Source organism: Ciconia boyciana, chromosome 10 (assembly GCF_034638445.1).
Source record: "Ciconia boyciana chromosome 10, ASM3463844v1, whole genome shotgun sequence".
Taxonomy (NCBI): Eukaryota; Metazoa; Chordata; class Aves; order Ciconiiformes; family Ciconiidae; genus Ciconia; species Ciconia boyciana.
The window spans coordinates 6,950,495-6,966,364 of NC_132943.1; positions in this window are offsets into that span (position 1 = coordinate 6,950,495).

Sequence of the window (15,870 nt, forward strand, 5' to 3'; positions counted from 1 at the left end):
AAGTGAGCGAGCGGCTGCATGGTGCTTAGCTGCCGGCTGGGGCTAAACCACGACATGCCCATAACTGTTTCTAGGGGTTTTTGCTTTGGGATCTTTCTGCTCCATTCTATAATCTCTTCTGCCCCAAAGGGCCTCTTCAACTCTTTATCCTTGCTCAAGTTAATAGGGCTCAGAGGATTTAGCAGAATAATTCTTCATCTCCAGGAAAGGCTCAGTAGTTTCAAAATGTGATGACTTAACACACACCTTTATCCACTGACAAATTTCTTGCTCTTCTACCTCTCTTACACCCAAAAGCAAAATTCAGCTCAATCCATTTTAACTCCTAGACCCATTTTTCTGTTTTCCAAACTATCAAGAAAGACTTCAGAGCTGTAGCATGTTTGGCTGAGATGTAAGTCAGGGAATGCTTCCAGCTCCTCAACCCACCTTTTCAGTTCAGCATTTGGGTTAGAGCTCTCCTTTTCCTCTGTCTGGATTTCTCTGGGCAAGACAGCCAGGTGCACATGGTGGAGGAAAGCCATGGCATGCCCTTGCAAGCCTTCAAGCAAGACAGAACAACTGTGAAAAGTCTGCCTCGTGGTCTAAGCACAGCCTCTGACCACATAAATCAGATGTAACATCAAATATTCCTTGAATTAATACCTTGATTTGATGATAGATGAAGACTGAAGATAGCAAGAGAAACTGAAGTTTTGCTCTGAATTTCTACTATGTGTCACTTCTCCCACTTAAAAGTAGAGAACTGGTCTGTAAGTACTCTCAGTTTGAGCAGCTTCCCTTCAGGTAACCAGTTTGGCTGAAGAGATCAGAACTGCCTTCAGGAACCAGAAAAAATAAACACTGCAGAACTGGATGTCAGCATTTGTCATGCACTTTCTCTCTCTATGTCACCGTGCTGATCTGGGATATGGTCAGCAGGTCCTTCCTTTCCTTCCTGGGAAGTGGAAAAGCTTGAACACCTCAGACTTTGATCAGGCAACTATATATGTTTGAACACCTAGCAAGTGTTTATATAAACAGGAGCCAATGGCATGTCTACCTTGTAGCCAAGGCACACAGGCTAGCTTTCATCTAGCTGTCTTGTAAACCCTTGCTGGCTACTCCAGTAGCAAGAAGCTCAGTACAGACTGCAAAATCCACCAAAGAGCAAGACAAACTAGCCTGCATGGAGCTGCATTTTCTCTTGAACCCATCAACAAGGCCTTGCTAGGACCTCCAGGCTGCCTTTCCTGGTGAGCTTCCGTAGTTCAGACTCATTTAAATGTCTTACCCTATACTGAAAATAGGAGGCTTGCAGACCTCACGTGAGTTCAGTGCAGACCTATTCTTCATTTTCTTGGAAGTCCTGATAACCAGCCAGACTGCTTTTCTAATTTTAACGCATTTTATAAAACTCTTTGTGCTTTGCAGCTTCTTTCGGATGGATCAGAATCTTCTACTGTTCTGCTTGCAATTCTGCTGGAATCTTACAAGGAAATTGAAACCAGACATGAAAAAAATATTTCAACTGCCAATTAAACATCATGAAAAGATAGGTTAATCTCAACGGACCTCAAAGTTGAGGAAGTCATTGTTTAATGTGTTTAGATATAAAGCTAGAAGAAATTTGATAACAGCAATAAGGCAGTTCCAAGAATATCGTTACCATGAAATAATTACATCCCAACAGGATTAGAGGTAATCAGCCACACTGTGTCTCAGTACACCTCGGGGGGTGATTAACTTACCATAACAACACCACCCATTGTGTTTCATTGCTTAAATGTGTTCTGATAAAATAACATAGTTTTAAAATTTGTGTAGCTGTTTGTGTCAGCAGAGGAGCAAGCAAATTATAGTCATGGTATATTTTCTTTTCCCAGTAACTTTGTATTTTAAAAAAATTAAATCCCATTGGAAATTTACAAACATATTCAATATGAAAATATGTTCAGCATTTAGATTGCAACATAAATAATCAAAATTAGGACATTCAAATTTATCTTGGCAGGCTGTACTTTTTTCATGCTGCTATGACTTTAATTTGTGTCACCATTTTAATGTTATTTAAATATGGAATTTTACTTAATGCATTTATGAATTGCTAGAACGAAAGAAAATAAAGAAGTGTTTCATAGAAGATTATGAGCCACACAGATTATTATTTATTTACTTAAATGACCAAAAAATAAAGTAATAAATCTTGGTCTCTCAAATAAATGAAGCTATTATGCCTGATTGAATATATTTATTTATACTAATAAAAAATAATATCTCCACAGGTATTACTTTGCTATTATTTGTTATGCGCTGTCAGTGTGTTAGGTAAATATAAAATCAAATAAAAATGTATGACATAAACAAGAGCTCCACGGCACCATTCTGTACATTATAGTACTATGGTACCATACGGATTCTGCTATGTTTTCTTAAATCTGTGCATGGCAACTGACAGTATAGGTCAGCTTTGATAGTGGAACATTACAGATGCCATGCTGGGCTGCTGATCTGTCAAGCCCAGTACCCCACATACAGTAATCACAGGTAAGTGATGTCGTCTAGCACTTATTTATCATTACAGACAGATCTAGTGGTGACAGTTTACTTGTTCTGCAGATATTCGTGTGATTCGCATGATCACACCAAATTGTCCCAATTCCTTTGTTACTGGAACATAACATTGGCACTTGGGTTGGCAGTCTAAACTTAAGAAAAAACCAACTTATTCTGAGCACATGAGAAGCCTTGGCATTGTAGAGGCATACTGAGTGCAAACAATAAATTACAAATGAAAAGAGATTTATCAAGAGCAGCTACTACTCAGAGAAAGATCATGTTTTGGTCTGCTTGACCTTTCTGAAGACTGGCTTTCTGGCTTATTACTAAGAACGTTAAAGACTATTATAAATGGTTGACTCAGCTATTCTAGAAATGAATTATGCAGACTATAAAGGGAACTTAACTGACCTCATATACTACCATCTTTTGAATGACTATTTTGCTTTGAATTAAAAGTCAAAGGGAAATTAAAATGGTTATCTTTATGACTGCTTTAAGGAATTTTAAACCCATAACTGAAAAAAATATAAAAATTTGCATTTTTATAGCACATTACTCAAGAATCCCAAAAAACAGTTAATGTATGGGATCCCCATTTTACAGATAAGAAAACTGAGGTGTGGAGACAGTAAAGAACAAGTCCACCTTACTGCCTTTTACAAACAGAAACTTCTTCCATTAATGCATCCCAAGACTATGTTCCATTAGTAATTACTACACCATGTCATTTTTACAGTACTTTCCACTAGAAGAACTTGTCTTTAATGAACACTAGCATTTCAATGTTCAGAAAGGCAAACTGAGAATAAATAATGGAACCATCCTTCTCCCACATGGCACTATCTTCTTTCATAGGACCCCTCTGAATTCATCTCTTTTCTGTTCATACTGAGAACACCTAAATGAAGGTGTTAATGCTGCATGTTTGAAGAGAATCAAAGCTGAAATCAAAGAACAAAATGTCTTTCTGTGAAGGCATCTTTCAATTTGTTCTGTGCCATTTTGCAGACAAAGAAATAAAAGCCTCTGCATATCAACGGGCTTTGTTTTAACTCTGCATCACAGAAACTTTTAAATCTACTGTCATAACTGCTCCAAAAATTCTTCCACAGTCAGCCAAAATCAATGATTATATTAGAGGCTTCCAAAGGATTATTATTTTTTTTAATTCTGAAAACTATTTATTTTGAGGGACAATCACTGCTATTTAAATCTCACAGTGGAACTAGCATATACACATGAAACGAAGAAAACATTTTGCTTTACCTGTTTGTTTTTTTCTAATACCTGTAACTGCAACAGCATCTGAAATCAACAGCTATTTTGGGCATTGTATGCTTTTCATCAAATTGCAGTCGGTAGAAATACTTTCCCTAGTGATCTTCAAAACTCTGATATACATGTCATAAAAATCTATTCAGAATTCAATAGCCACATTAGTACTGGTGTCGTTTGGGAATACATCATTCCGACAAGGACTCAAACCACTTACGTAAAGGATGACTGGATGAGAATGATTTCCTTTCTAGTTAGGCACAACAGGACAGATCTTAGTCTGCTTCGTATGTCTCCTCGCAAGAGGCACAATGCCAAAAAAACCCTAAATCAAATAAACAAAAGAAAAAAAAAAAAAGAAAGCAAATGTAATTAGCTTCTTGGAAATCCCTTGCAAGGACTGGAAATCCTGGGTGCCCAAAGACAAAATGGGTGGCTGGGAGAGTGTTGACCCCCAACCACTTCTGGGTTCCACAGCTTCTTTAAGAGCCACACCAGCAGCTCAGACATTGAGGATGAACTAAAGAAAATATCAGAGGATCAAAATACTACCTTCTGCTGTTGTAGGTAACCATAATGCATAAGCTTCTTCATGAACCAACCAACCTCTGTCTCACGCTGACTGTGGTCTGTTCCCTTACTGCTCCTGCTGGAGTATTCTACTATTGTTATTACTCTACATTCAGTGTATTACACTGATCCTTCTTTGTTTTAACAATACTTCTCCCCTTTGGGCCTCCCTATCAACTACAACAATTTTAAAATGTCCCTTAGCAGACAGAAGGAACTGGGAGAAGGAGGGATTCTTACAACTCTGCTGGCACCATATTTCACTTTGCAGAACCAGGCTCAAGCCTCTCCTCTTTCCATGCCAGAGATGTGTAAGTTTCTCTGTTACTCTTCTCTTATAACTCATCTGCTTGCCCATCCTAGCTTCTAATCTCCCCCACACTGTCTACATTTCCTTCTTCATTCTTTTCCTCAAGCCATTACTATGCAGTAGTCCCCCGCTCTCAGTACAAACCCGTGAGAGTTTCATTTTTCTAGCCCCATTGCTTCTCAGTTGGTCACTTTTCTTTCTAAGTTCTTTGAACTTCTTGTCTACAACAGCTGATCAGAGTCGTTCTTTTCCAGTCTCAAACTAGACCCAGTTCAATCTAGCTTTTAGCTACCATTAACTTAGTCTTAACGTAGTCTCTAAAACTTGAATCAGTTTCCATTCTTCTGTTGCTTCATTTGTGAATGACTCCCTCCTGCAACCAGCCTTTCACTTAAATTTTTGTCTTCCTTTGATTCCTCTGTGACCCTGTCACCTCCCAATTTTCATTCCTTCTCCTTCTTCACTTTTTAAATAACCTTCCTGTCCCTCTTCCAACTTCCTATATGGTTCCACAAAGTTGCATCCATTGTCACCATTTGTGCTCCTAGCTCACTATTGGGATAATGCCATCAAAAATACAAGCTCAATAATCACCTTCAGGCTAATGTTGCACTGAACTACTTCTCCACTTAGATAGGTCTACCTACGCACTCTCTCTCTGGCATCCTTTACATGCCAAGCAGTCAGCCAAAGGCCAAGAATATTTCAAATCAGTCCCACAGGATCCTTACTTCCAATACAGCTACAAGCAGTACCCTCACATGCTCATCACATGCATCAACTTTGACTCAAGCCTTACTCTGGCTTCGCACATCCAGGCTGATTCCAGGAGGTCCCTTCTCTTATCTGAAGGCTATCTTGTGCATCCATATGATCAGGCTTTCATTTTGGATCCCAACTGCTGAATAAAATAAGATGGTGCTCTGGACCAGTATAACTCTTCACATTATCATTGTCTGAAGACAAGAAGCATCAGCTTCAGCCAGTACTCTTAGTGGAGGAGAGCTACACAGTTCTTTGAGGTATATATTTTGTTTGCATATAACACAACTTGTCAGATCAACAGATGCCCCAGACACCCCAACGTTTTCTCTGCTGAGATATTTGAAAGTTGCATCTTGTTACCAGAACTTTAGTGTTTTATCTCTTGCTAGATATTTCTTCATATGATGCGAAAAAGTGAAGCTTTAAGACTGAAAACACATAGATTCCCTCAACTCAAAAGCTTCCCAAAAGATTCCACAACTGTAAACAGTAATACTGGCTACTTTTTTCTCTCCTCATTTCATCCAGCATGAGTCTCTTTTCAGTGCTCACTGCCTATGTTTTTCCTCTCAAAATAACAAAACTTGTTTTGGGGGAAAGAAGCACTTAGAACTGCTGTTAACATTTCTTAAGTATTCTAATGAATTTAATAAGCTCCCATGATGCTTCTTACAATGTAGAGAAACCTTCAAAAATATTAAAGTGACTCTGTTTACTCCAGCAGTAAGGAGCATTCCAGATGACCGGTGCGATACATTAATATTACACGTGTTCTCTTAATGCTGGAAAGGAACTCACAAGAGGAAACAATTATTCACTTTGAAGCTTTTTAATATTTTTGAACGTGACTCACTTACAATATTCTGCCTGTACATTTATTTTTTGTTTCACCTGAAATATCACTTGATTTATGATGAAACCATATTTTCTCACCCAGTTCTAATTTCATTTATACTGCACCTACAGTTTCTCTATAATTCAGTGGAAGTTGAAGTTTGACACTGTTTCTCTGACACCTAAATTAGCTCCACAAGCTAACAAAGTCCCTCGACTCTGCCAAGAGTTTTGAGATAAAGAACTCTTATGAGTATTTTTCCTACAAAGGATGTGTCTAGGCCTCAAAAAAAACCTTTTAAAAATTAAAAAAATTTAAAAGCAAGTTATATAAATTATTAAAGTGAAAGCATAAACATCCTCATATCCTATTTTCAAAAAATATCCTTAATTATAACCCGTGTGATATATACAATTTCATAAGATATGCATGAGTAATTCCATCTCTTAAATACTCATTATATATATAACATTACATATTATCTATGTATCATATTAATTACATATAATTTTCTGGAGTATTCCCAGCATTAAATAAGTAATTATTTGAGGTAAAATTTCAGCTGAAGTTAGCTTGTTGTCACTATCAGAGCAACAGATGGGCTTTGGCAAGGCTCAGTATATGCCCACTCCCAGTTCCGCCAGTGGCTCGCAGGTTAATTTAATCAGTAAATCATCTCAGTCCTGTAATCCTCTTTCCTATTTATAAAAAGGAAATATGTAACAGCCTTCTCTGTAAGGTATTTTGAAATCTAATGATTATGCAAGTGAATTTTTCACATATCAATCTTGTTATTAATTGAATGTCTGAACTATAAGGCCAACTGAATTTGCATAAACACCTGTTTATTGAATTTAACTGAATCAGAATCAAGCACTTAGTTACACTTTTAAATAACTTTTAGAGAGGGAAATTATTTTAAGGCTGGATTTTTCAGGTGAATAAGTAATTCATGTTCCTAATATGAATTACTATAAACTGCCTGATTTCCCCAAAATATGCAGAAAAGATAAAAGAAATTAAAAAGATTAAATGAGCACATTAGCAGTAACAAGAGACTTCAATTTACAAACTAATTGGGACAGAGGAAAAAAAAAACACATTAAAAGGAACAGTTTGTAGACTGATTTCTTACTAACAAGGAATCCTAAATGAAGCTATGGCATGGAAAGGCTAAAAAAGGGCACCCATAACGTGACCACACACACCTCAATACCACCAGGTAACCCAGGAACCCCTACTACATTGGTTGTAAGCAAAGGGCCTGATCACATGGAGTAGTCACAGGTTGCTGTAGTTTTGCTCATAATGAAGAGATCTAACGAAAGAAATGGTGTGCTTTGCTGGCTCAAGACTCAACAAGTCTTCTGGAAATCAAGCGCAGACCTCTTTATTCTCAGGGATCAGAGCTGTAACAGGAACAACTGAACAGGAGGCCATCAGCAAGGCTACCGTTACTCTTGTTGATCCCAACCACCGGCAAAACCTGGGGATCACCACCATGCCCTCCACATACACTATTTGCTCTTCTGCATTTTTTATATTCTAGCAATGTTAGCACCTCCTTTTCAGACACCCCCATGCAAACATATGAAATTACCAGATTTAATAAACCTTCAGGAACAATTAAGAAGCTTAATTAGGAAGTGCCCCATGTCTCACATGCTACAACTAAAGGAATACATCACCTGTAGTGTAATCACGCCAGCTGGATCTAACTCTGGCTTTCCACAAGCAGGGACTGATGTTTCCCACTATGATCTTGTGTATTGGAAATTAACAAAAATAATCTGGAAAAATAAATATAATTAATTAGTTAATAGCCTATTTGGTGATGAATTTACTGATAGCTCAATTGTAAGGATAATCCCTTACATTTGTACCAAAAAAGCATTGCTACTGTCCTGGTTTTGGCTGGGATAGAGTTAATTTTTTTCCTAGTAACTGGTATCATGCTGTGTTTTGGATTTAGTATGAGAATAAAGTTGATAACACACTGATGTTTTAGTTGTTGCTAAGTAGTACTTACACTAAGTCAAGGACTTTTCAGCTTCTCATGCTCTACACACTGAGAAGGCTGGAGATGCACAAGAAGCTGGGAGCGGACACAGCCAGGACAGCTGACCCAAACTGGCCAAAGGGCTATTCCATACCATATGGCGTCATGCTCAGTATAGAAACTGGGGGGAGGTGGCTGGGGGGCCACTGCTCAGCGACAGGCTGGGCATCGGTCCATTGGTGGTGAGCAATTGTTTTTGCATCAGTTGTCTTTCCTGGGTTTTATTTCTCTCTCTTTTTGCTATTTTCCTTTTCATTACAATATTATTATTATTATTATTGTTGTTGTTGTTGTTGTTGTTGTTATTATATTTCAATTATAAAGCTGTTCTTATCTCAACCCATAAGTGTTCTCACTTTTACTCTTCCAATTCTCTCCCCCATCCCACTGTGGGGGACGAAGTGAGTGAGCGGCTGGGTGGGGCTTAGTTGCCCGCTGGGGTTAAACCACGACAGTCCTTTTGTGGGGCTCGAAGGGTTGAGATAATGACAGATCTGACCAGAGCATGTTAAAACAAATTTGTGATAAGCATGCATTATATTAGTTTAATAGTCGCTGGTCACAATGTTGATTCGTTTTTCTCTCAGAGTTGTTGTGTTTGTTTTCTTACGTGCCGTATGCACTCCCTGTGGTGCTGTTTATCACCTCTGGGAGCTGTATTAAAGTTATCACTTTGCTGTGCTGTGTAACACTGGCTTATGGTATGATAAAATTATTGGTCGTGAGATTGTACTCAGCACTGCCGTCATCCCCGTACTTCAGGAGCCATCTCTTGGAAATTATTAATAATTACACTTTTTACCTCTTCTCCTCAGAGAGACAATCTATGGAGGAGACACCTTTCTTCACCTTCCCCTTCTCCTCCAGGCTGATTACAATAGGTCTTGAGAATTTCAAATATCCTTGGGATGTTCAAACCAGCATGTTCCTATTGCTATGTCTCCTGAATGTGTTTCAGGCCTTGTTTAAGGTTAAACAATTATTTAAGAATACCACCTAGAGATCTGCCCCAAGTCTGGATAGTTAGGAATGGCAGGGTGTGGGGGACAGTATGGGCAAGTGCCTAGGACAGTGGGCACCTCCAATGTTTTGGAACGTCACCCCTGAACAAGTGCAGAATCCTGAAAAACTAGTAAAATATTTGGAAAAATCATGCTGTCACCCTGGCAACTCCAGAGAGACACAAATCACTGCAACATGCTGGGGCCTGGCCCATGCCTACTGAGCCCTGTTCAACACTACTCAGTATCCCTAAGGGGAAGAAAAGGTCTCTGGATCTGACAACAAAATGACAGGCACTGCAGCTACTCCAACCGGGGCGACCGGCACTGTGGCTACTCAAGCCCAGGCAACAGGCACTGCAGCTGAACCAGAGAACCAACCCGTGCTGGTATCAGTTGCCCTCATATGCAAGAAGAAATACTGGAAGTTGAAGTAGCTCATTTAGAAAGGGATGAAGAAGCTCCTCCTAAGAGGGAGCAGGGGGAAGAAGCATACTGTCCTACCAGCGAGGAGGCAGACTACTCTAAAACAGGGCCATCATGAGAACAGGAGGAGGAAGAAGAAGAATTCCCCGCTTCCTCCCAAGGAAGAACTTGGCAGGATGGTTCCTCCTCTTCCTCAGAGGAAGAACTCATAAAAGAGACCACCCAATCTCTATCCCTGAGTGAGCTGCGAGATATGCAAAAGGATTTCAGCTGTCATCCAGGTGAGCACATTGTCACCTGGCTGCTCCGATGCTCGTATGCCAACTCATCGGCAGTAATGATCTGGAAAGATGGAGAGGAACAGACGGTGGATGAAGTGGCTAGCCAACTCTGCCAATACGAAGAAAGTATCTCTTGCTCCCTTGTCTTGGCTGTGGAGGAACGGGTCCAGCAAGTCAAAGAGGATAAATCCTACTCCCCACCCGTACAGACCAGCATCTCAGCTGTTAGGCATAAGCGTTCCTCTGCTCAAGAGGGAGGATATAGAGGGTACACACCATGGGCCACCCTGTGGTTTTACCCTGTGTGACCATAGAGAGGACATGAGGAAGTGGGATGGAAAACCTACCTCAACCCTAGAGGCACGGGTACATGAGTTGCAAGGAAAAACAATCGCAAAAGGGAGTTCCTCCAGGAAAATTGCTGCTCCAGTTTCCAGTGGGCAGTTCCAGAGACAGAGTAGAAGGGCTGATCTTACTCCTGATTTTAATGAAGGAAGTCCTGACTCGTGTTTACAAGAACTGGGTAACGAATACTATGACCAGGACTAGAAGGGCCCTGCCTCCAGCCAGGTGGAGGAAAGGGACAACTGGGTTTACTGGACTTTGTGGATTCGATGGCCTGGCAGATCAGACCCACAGGAGTATAAGGCTCTAGTAGACACCGGTGCACAGTGCACCCTAATGCCATCAAGCTATACAAGGGCAGAACCCATCTGTATTTCTGGGGTGACATGGGATCCCAACAGCTAACTGTATGGCAGGCTAAAGTGAGCTGAAGCGGGAATGAGTGCCAGAAGCCCCCCATTGTGAGTGGCCCAGAGGCTCCGTGCATCCTTGGCATAGGCTACCTCAGGACAGGGTATTTCAAGGACCCAAAAGGGTACCGCTGGGCTTTCGGTATAGCTGCCTTGGAGACGCAGGAAATTAAACAGCTGTCCACCTTGCCCGGTCTTTTGCAGAACCCTTATGTTGTGGGGTTGCTGAGGGTTGAAGAACAACAAGTGCCAATTGCTACCCGAACGGTGCACTGGTGGCAATATCGCACCAACCGAGACTCCCTGATTCTCATCCATAACCTGATTCATCAACTGGAGAGCCAAGGAGTGATCAGCAAGACTCATTTGTCCTTTAACAGTACCATATGGCCAGTGCAAAAGTCTAATGGAGAGTGGAGACTAACAGAAGACTACATTGGCCTGAATGAAGTCACACGGCTGCTGATTGCTGCACTGCCAGACATGCTAGAACTTCAATATGAACTGGAGTCAAAGGCAGCCAAATGGTGTGCTACATTTGATATCACTAATGCATTCTTCTCAATCTTTTTGGCGGCAGAGTGCAGGCCACAGTTTGCTTTCACTTGGAGGAGCATCCAGTACACCTGGAATCGACTGCCCCAGGGGTGGAAACACAGCCCTACCATTTGCCATGGACTGATCCAGACTGCACTGGAACAGGGTGAAGCTCCGGAACACCTGCAATATATTGATGACATCATCATGTGGGGCAATACAGCAGAAGAGGTTTTTGAGAGAGGGAAGAAAATAGTCCAAATTTTCCTGAAAGCCAGCTTTGCCATAAAACAAAGTAAGGTCAAGGGACCTGCACAGGAGATCCAATTTTTAGGAATAAAATGGCAAGATGGACGTCATCAGATCCCAATGGATGTGATTAACAAAGTAACAGCTATGTCCCCACCAACTATCAAAAAGGAAACACAAGCTTTCTCAGGTGTTGTGAGTTTTTGGAGAATGTATATTCCAAAGTACAGTCTGATTGTAAGCCCTCTCAAGTGACCTGGAAGAAGAACTATTTCAAATGGGGCCCTGAGCAATGACAAGCCTTTGAACAAATTAAATGGGAGATAGTTGATTGTTGTGGTTTAGCCCCAGCCGGCAACTAAGCACCACGCAGACGCTTGCTCACTCCCCCCCGGTGGGATGGGGGACAGAACTGGAAGAGCAAAAGTAAGAAAACTCGTGGGTTGAGATAAAGACAGTTTAATAGGGAAAGCAAAAGCCACGCACGCAAGCAAAGCAAAACAAGGAATTCCTTCACTACTTCCCATGGGCAGGCAGGTGTTCAGCCATCTCCAGGATAGCAGGGCTCCAGCACGCGTAGTGGTTACTTGGGAAGACAAACTCCATCACTCCAAACGTCCCCCCCTTCCTTCTTCTTCCCCAGCTGTATATACTGAGCATGATGTCATGTGGTATGGAATAGCCCTTTGGGCAGTTTGGATCAACTATCCTGGCTGTGTCCCCTCCCAGCTTCTTCTGCACCTGGCAGAGCATGGGAAGCTGAAAAGTCCTTGACTAGTGCAGCAACAACTAAAACATCCCTGTGTTATCAACACTGTTTTCAGCACAAATCCAAAACATAGCCCGACACCAGCACTATAAAGAAAATTAACTCTATCTCAGCTGAAACCAGGACATTCATGCAGTAGTCCTTGGGCCAGTTTGGGCAGGACAAGATGTTAAAAATGTGCTCTATACTGCAGCTGGGGAGAATGGCCCTACCTGGAGCCTCTGGCAGAAAGCACCAGGGGAGACTCGAGGCTGACCCTTAGGGTTTTGGAGTCGGGGATACAAAGGACTCGAGGCCTGCTATACTCCAACTGAAAAAGAGATATTGGCAGCACATGAAGGGGTTCGAGCTGCTCCAGAAGTGGTTGGTACTGAAGCACAACTCCTCTTGGCACGCTGACTGCCAGTGCTGGGCTGGATGTTCAAAGGGAACATCACGTACCGTACACATCATGCAACTGATGCTACGTAGAGTAAGTGGGTTGCACTGATCACACAACAGACTCAAATAGGAAACCCCAGTCACCCAGGGATCTTAGAATTAATTATGGACCAGCCAGAAGGCAAAGATTTCGGAATATCCCCAGAGGAAGAGGTGACGCATGCTGAGGAGGCCCCACTGTATAATAAACTACCAGAAAATGAGAAGCAATATGCACTGTTCATTGATGGGTCCTGTCGTATTGTAGGAAAACATTGGAGGTAGAAAGCTGCTGTGTGGAGTCCTATACAACAAGTCGCAGAAACTGCTGAAGGCGATGGTGAATCAAGTCAGTTTGCAGAGGTGAAGGCCATCTAGCTGGCTTTAGATATTGCTGAACAAGAAAAATGGACAGTACTTCATCTCTATACTGACTCATGAATGGTGGCAGCTGCTCTGTGGGGGTGGCTACAACAATGGAAGCAGAGCAACTGGCAGCGCAGAGGTAAACCCATCTGGGCTGCTGAATTATGGCAAGATATTGCTGCCCGGGTAGAGAACCTGGTTGTAAAAGTGCGTCACGTAGATGCTCACGTACCCAAGGGTCAGGCCACCGAAGAACATCAAAACAGCCAGCAGGTGGATCAGGCTGTTAAGATTGAAGTGGCTCAGGTGGATCAGGACTGGCAACAGAAGGGTGAATTATTTATAGCTCGGTGGGCCCACGACACCTCAGGCCATCAAGGAAGAGATGCAACATATCTTGTGATCGAGGGGTGAACTTGACCATGGACACTCTTGCACTGTTTATCCATGAATGTGAACCATGTGCTGCAATCAAGCAAGTCAAGCAGTTAAAGCCTCTGTGGTATGGAGGACGATGGCTGAAATATCAGTATGGGGAGGCCTGGCAGACTGGTTATACCACACTCCCACAAACCCACCACGGCAAGCGCCATGTGCTTACAATGGTGGGAGCAACCACTGGATGACTGGAAACATATCCCGTGCCCCATGGCACCACCCAGAACACTATCCTGGGCCTTGACAAGCAAGTCCTATGGCAACATGGCACCCCAGAGAGAACTGAGTCGGACAACGGGAGTCATTTCCGAAACAACCTCATAGACACCTGGGCCAAAGAGCATGGCATTGAGTGGGTATATCACATCCCCTATCATATACCAGCCTCTGGGAAAACCGAATGATACAATGGACTGTTAAAGACTACATTGAGAGCAATGGGTGCTGGGACATTCAAACATTGGGATACACATTTAGCAAAAGCCATCTGGTTAGTCAACGTTAGGGCATCTGCCAATAGAGCTGGCCCTGCCTAGTTAAAATTTTCATGTACTGTAGAAGGGCATAAAGTCCCTGTAGTGCACATAAAAATATGCTGGGGAAGACAGTCTGGGTTACTCCTGCCTCAGGCCAAGGCAAACCCATTCATGGGATTGCTTTTGCTCAAGGACCTGGGTGCACTTGGTGGGTAATGTGGAAGTCCAATGTGTACCTCAAGGGGATTTGATTTTGGGTGAGAACTGTATGATGTTAATTGCTATGTAATACTGTATGTCATCACAACTATGGTGGCTATATGCCATATCAATGGTATTACAGTAAAAATCACCCAGATTAATGAAGAATGAATTTTGATGAAAACCAAGCAAAGTGCAGTGATGATAGAACTGGACAAGCACAGCGGTGATGGAACCAGAACTGGCTTCAGCATGCAAAAATCCAACACCACACACCATCTCTCCTGCCCTGAAAGACTGTTATGACAGATGGAGCCCAAAGTCATGGACTAAATGAACTCAATGGACATTTTAGAGGGACGGCCCATAGACTAAGGGAATGATATCTGTGTGTATATATCAAAAGACAGGAAAGGTGGTGATGATTAACTGGGATGTATTGGAAAGTGTGGGACCTGGGCATGACATAGATGGTATAGAATAAGGGGTGGATATTGTCCTGGTTTCGGCTGGGATAGAGTTAATTTTCTTCCTAGTAGCTGGTATAGTGCTGTGTTTTGGATTTAGTATGAGAATAAAGTTGATAACACACTGATGTTTTAGTTGTTGCTAAGTAGTACTTACACTAAGTCAAGGACTTTTCAGCTTCTCATGCTCTACGCACTGAGAAGGCTGGAGATGCACAAGAAGCTGGGAGGGGACACAGCCAGGACAGCTGACCCAAACTGGCCAAAGGGCTATTCCATACCATATGGTGTCATGCTCAGTATAGAAACTAGGGGAAAGCTGGCCGGGGAGGCCGCTGCTTGGGGACAGGCTGGGCATCAGTCCGTTGGTGGTGAGCAATTGTTTTTCATTTGCATCAGTTGTTTTTCTTGGGTTTTATTTCTCTCTCTTTTTGTTATTTCCCTTTCCATTACAATTTATTATTATTATATTTTATTTCAATTGTAAAGCTGTTCTTATCTCAATCCATAAGCATTCTCACTTTTACTCTTCCAATCTCTCCCCCATCCCACTATGGGGGGACAGAGTGAGTGAGCAGCTGGGTGGGGCTTAGTTGCCCGCTGGGGTTAAACTGCAACAGCTACTCATGTAGTACACATTCATTGCATCCCTCAGCCAAATAACCTGTAATAGCAGATTATAATCTGAAACCTTAAAATTCTACCAGACCGCTCTTTTATAATATGCAAAAAATGAGGATAAAAAAGAATAAAATGGGTGGGGGAGGAGAGATAGAAAAGAAGACGGGCTGGAGGACCAAGGGCCTCTTATTCACACTGTCCATCGACATGGAAATGTCAGACCAGAAAAGGGCCTGCTTTGCCCACCTCACAAGTATCATATGACTAAGTGTCCTGGTTTTGGCAAAAAAATAAAATTTGGGAAGTGGAAGTCCATTTTGAAAATATATACACAGATATTCTCCTTTTGCTAAACTGGGTCTACCCCTATAAAGTATTTATTCTGAAATTAGCTAAAACTTTAGTCCTTTCTAAATGCAGAATTTTATATTATTTTGTCTGTGCTTCAATTTCATAATCTTCTAAAACCCTTAAAGGAAGAGGTTATAGATCATCATGAAACCCAAGC